At 45.0% G+C, this 5,272-nt stretch overlaps 1 long non-coding RNA gene across 1 annotated transcript; it reads right to left on the reverse strand.

Annotated features, from left to right (window-relative positions):
• Nucleotides 1-2,807: 2,807 nt before the first annotated feature.
• LOC122032919 lies at nt 2,808-4,983 on the reverse strand. The gene is made up of 4 exons (XR_006126249.1): nt 4,857-4,983; nt 4,695-4,794; nt 4,497-4,624; nt 2,808-2,963 (listed from the first exon to the last, which is right to left on the reverse strand). It is a non-coding gene; the product is annotated as an uncharacterized LOC122032919 (long non-coding RNA).
• Nucleotides 4,984-5,272: the final 289 nt, after the last annotated feature.

Raw genomic sequence — 5,272 nt, forward strand, 5'->3', positions numbered from 1 at the left:
CTTCGCATACAAATTATGTTGTCGAAGAGTCTCCAAGACTATGCGAAGGTGCTGCGCATGTTCCTCCTCGGAACGTGAATAGATCAATATATCATCGATAAACACAATAACAAACTGATCTAGATACTCCAGGAAGATACAGTTCATCAGATCCATAAATACTGCAGGAGCATTGGTAATCCCAAATGGCATTACCAAAAACTCGTAATGTCCGTATCTGGTGCGGAAAGCTGTCTTCTGAATATCAGAATCTCTAACTCTCAGCTGATGATATCCCGACCGTAGATCAATCTTAGAATACACTGATGTATCTCTAAGCTGATCAAATAAATCCTCAATCCGGGGCAAGGGGTACTTATTTCTGATAGTCACTGCATTCAGCTGCCTATAATCGATGCACAACCTCAGAGTACCATCCTTCTTCTTGACGAATAGTATTGGAGACCACTAAGGTGGAATACCGTGGGGTTCTCCACAAGGACATCGGAATGCTCCTGCCCGTGCTGTCATATGCAGCTGCTACAGGAGGAGCTGTCCTCTGCTGACGATGCAAAGATTGGGCTTTCGGCCCGCCTCGCTGAATCCCGGACTGACCAAACTGTCCTCCCGGAACAGAAACTCCGGAAGCTACATGCTGAGCCTTCAGCGAACAGCCTCGGCTCAAATGTCCAGGCAGTTTGCAATAATAGCAAATTGACTGTCCCAAAGCACATGCAGAGATGATGTGATCTCGAGACCCGCATCGAGTGCAATGAGAGTCACTGGTGGACTGTTTTCGGTTCTACTGAGAAGACCGGGAACGTCCTGATGTAGAGCGTCTTGACTTCTGGGGTCGGCCAGATGACCCAGAAGTACTCTGACCCGTCTGAATGCGACTGCTCTGCTGCTGCCCAGTAGTCTGTGGCTACTGGATCTGTCCGGAAGTCCGATCAGTCTGCTTCCTCTTCTTGTCCGCATTTACTCTCTGATGAGCTAACTCAATCATAAGAGTTCTACCAGTGCCTCTATGTATGATGAACTACTAAAACCAGAAATCTTCAGCTGAAGATGCCCGTCCAGTCCCTAGACAAACTGAAGCATATGCGATCTGTCATCGGCAACTAACTCAGGACAGAATCTGGCCAATCGATTAAATTCAGCATTATACTCCATCACTGAGCGGTTATTCTGCCGCAGACTAAGAAAATCCTGTCGAAGAGTCATCTGATATGCTCGGGGAAAATACTGACTCTCGAATGCCTCCCTAAATCTCGTCCAAGTAATATGCTGGTCGCCTATAATGGAGCGTTGTGTGTCCCACCAGATCTCTGCCCCATCTCGCAGGTGGTAAGCAGCTAGCTCGGCCTTCTCCCACTCGGAGCAAGCCATGTAAAAGAATGTCCGCTCCATAGTCTCAATCCAGGACTGAGCTATGCTCAGATCAGTCTCCCCGCGGAATACTATGAATCGGCTCTTCACCGACTCTGCTAAAGCTGGGATCCGTGCTCGTGCCGCAACTAGGTCAGTAGGAATCGTTGCGGAACTAGGTAGAACCACTGGAGCTGATCCTATGGGTGGTACTGAGGGGTAGGCCGGAAGAGATACCACTGGTGCCGCCGTATAAACTGGGGTGGGTACTGCTGGTGGAAATGCTGAGTAGGCATAAGTAGGGGCGACTAAAGGTACGATGGGCGGTACCGGGTAAGATGTAACCGGTACTGCTGGTGCAGGTACCGAGTATGTAGTAACCAGCACAGATGTCTATGGTGGTACCGAGTACGCAGTAGGCATGGCTAGAGAAGGTGCCGAGTACCCTGTAGGTACTACTGGCGGTACAGGCGAGGTAGGTACCTCTGAAGTCGGAACCGTCAGGATCTGACAGTCTAACGTGGTCACAATACCCTGAGGAGTCTATCCCTGACGGACAGGCTCAACCCTAACAGAACTCTCTGGAGACTCTGTCTCTAGAGAATCGATCGCCCTCATACATGTGCGACCACGTTTAAGTACTAGAACACGTATATGTGTCATATATGTAAACAAAATGCTACCCAGATATTACTGCAGGTATGAAAATAAAATTACCTGATTTACCTATTGCCGCCTGGAGATATCCTGTCGCTGCTTAGCCCCCAAATAGAACCTCGTCAAAATACCTCGGAATTCCGAAACGAGAAAATCGACGGAAATCCAGACAAATCCGAAAATACCGAGAAATGCTCACGAAAGTAAGCCTCGTAAATCCGAAACCCGACAAGTAGGTATCGCAAAACTTTGCTCTGATACCAAATAAATTGGTATCAGATAAACCTCGAAAATCCAAAACGAAAAGCAAGTATCGTGAGCCTGGCTCTGATACCAAATAAATTGGTATCAGATAAAATCCCGAAAATCCAGATACGCTAACAAACTCCAGGACACAAATCCGAAATCGGAGCCTAGCTCTGATACCAAATAAACTGGTATCAGATAAACTCAAAAATCCGGAACAGGTATCGTAAACCTGCTCTGATACCAAATAAATTATCACGCCCCAGGTAGTCCCTGTCCGAAGAAATTTCGGCAGCATCTCCCCTGTACGGCGGACAATATGAAGCTCAGTATACATATATCTCTATACCTCGGCCACACACGGCCGGAATAATACAATACAATTAAGAAACAAACCACGCAGTTTATATCAACATTCCACACAGATATAATATATGATTAATCCACGCAGTTTAATAAGGAAAGACGATATAGAACCTCGAAGATATATGTAAACAGCCTACTCCACTACAACGAAGAAAACAAATCCACGAAGTAATGAAAATACAACTGCAGCAGAAAACAAAAAGTAGCAAACCTGAATGTTCAATGTGAAGTCCACAATACAAACCCACAATACAAGTATATAAGATGCAAAAGCAAAATATAATCCGACAAAGAAAATCCTCGCGATAATGGGGCTAGCGACTGGAATATCTCCCGACGGCCTCAACCTGAAATAAATAGTAACAACGGGGTGAGTTCAAAGAACTCAGCAGGTAATCCAATAGATATGTACAGCAACATATAACCACCAGTAACATCCTATGGTACAATACACTAAACCATAGAGCCTACAGTACAGTCTCCTAACAGTACAACCTACGGTACAGTCTCCTAACAGTATAACATATAGTACAGTCTCCTAAGTATAACAGGTATGCATAACTGAATAAACTGCAGTAACCATGAATAAGCATGTAATACAGTCTACTGCAAGAATAATAAGAAGTGCATAACTAAAATAAATTGTACTCACCTGCGAGTCTTGTGCAACTGACTGTGAACATACATAGATAAAATAGTCAGAGCAAAAGCATATAACCTGTATGCATGTCAATCATATGCAATCACCAAAATGCATCAATCATAAATAATGCAATCCGTGCATATGATGCAATATGACATGGTCACCCCTACTGCCATGCTCAGCCGTCTCACACGCAATGGTGAGACCGAGTGGGTAGGGCTGTGACAACCGTGCACTCTGCCGTCACTACCCCTGATGAGTGACCGAGTGGACGGGATGCTGTCGGAGTACACATATCCTCCTGCCTCAAACATAGTGAGGGAGCGCAATGCTCTCATCTCCCGGTACACAATGACAGGGAAGGATCCCGGCTGCAACCCCGCTGTATCGTGCTACCCATGAGCACCCCAGCGGTGCCACCGAGCAACCTGCCATACACACCCTGAGTGCTGTGCCACTACCCATGCAGTGGTCACGCTGTGTGCAGGCCCTCATGTAGCCGGCCGACGAGCTCAACAATAATGGAGTCGTCAATCGCCCAGCATGCAATCATGCAATATGGTGCATGCAGCTACAGTATATCATACCTGAACATATCCTCCTCCATATGCGTAGGTGCCAATAAAACAAACGCATATGTATAACAATGATATAAGCAACGCAAATCCAACAACATATAACAAGTGTCTCCAGCAACTAGTCAAGTGTAGATAAGCATCATAAATATCCATCTCTATGAACATATATACACATGGCAAAAGATAAAAGCATCCAGTTCTAAAGTAAAGCAACTAACAGAAGAAGCATGTGATAGATATCAACTAAGCCAAGATCACGGAAGAGACAATCTACCATCTACCACTAGTAATTATATATATAAGCTACACATATCATAAGACATTATCAAAAAGATAAGTCAAAGGGTACCCGCCTCCAATAGAAGGTACAATCCGGTCCTAATCCAATGTCGAGACGTCTGTCTCGAATCGAAGTCCTGTGTAAATAAATACATCTACTGTTATTTAGCTAGAATACAAACACATAGCTAAATAAATCCTAAATAGAAATTTAGGGACAAACCCTAAACCATATCCTTCAACCTTTCTAACGGTTAATTAGGGATAGTTCCCTAATCCCTAATCAACCATTAGATTAGCAATTTAAACTTAAATCCATATAACCTAATTAATCTACACAACCTAAATTAACTAACCTACAGCAAGATCAAAAACCATACCTCAATTCCACAGCTACTGTGGCTGTTGGGACAAGAGGATTGTTGCTGCCGAGACCAAGATGAGTTACTGCTGAAGCCAACCAATCCACAAAACAGGACAGAACAGAACCTATTTGGAATTCACTCCTCTGTTCGGATCAAACACAAGGAGATCATGGATTTAACCAAGTATTCCAACAACAATCTAATTCATCTTACCTTAATCCCTAGCTCTGATCTGTAGATCCACACGAAGAAGTGGTGTTGCCAGGAAGGGTAGCTGTTGCTGGAGCTAGACAACCCACTGAACAGCACCTCGCTGGATCCACTACACAATTCGGATCAAGAATTCAACACCATAGAAATGGAACAGAACCTCACCTTGCTGCTATCAATCGGATCAAGCAGGAATCCAGCAGGAAGACTACTGATCAAGCACAACCATAGCTCAAGAAACACCTCTTCAACTGAATCCCCACAGAACAGACTCATTGATCCCCTCCAATCCGTGACCTAATTCAGCCGTAAAGAAGAATGAGGATCAAGATCTGATCGGTTAAACATCTAGCACCAATGATCCGAAGGGGCAAAGCACCGGCAATGGATCTAAGGCATGGATAGCAACAAGAACGCAACCACAGCGAGAAAGAAGGTTTGATTGCTTACCCGTGGAACCCTAATTGTCCCTTCACGCCGGTGATCGACGATGGCACAACTTGATCTAGCGGCACCGAACCTCGTTCCTCACCGTGCCCTAGCCACCAAAGGGTCGTCGGATCATCCGTGAGAGAACAGAG

The sequence above is a fragment of the Zingiber officinale genome, chromosome 11A (genome assembly GCF_018446385.1).
Source record: "Zingiber officinale cultivar Zhangliang chromosome 11A, Zo_v1.1, whole genome shotgun sequence".
Taxonomy (NCBI): domain Eukaryota; kingdom Viridiplantae; phylum Streptophyta; class Magnoliopsida; order Zingiberales; family Zingiberaceae; genus Zingiber; species Zingiber officinale.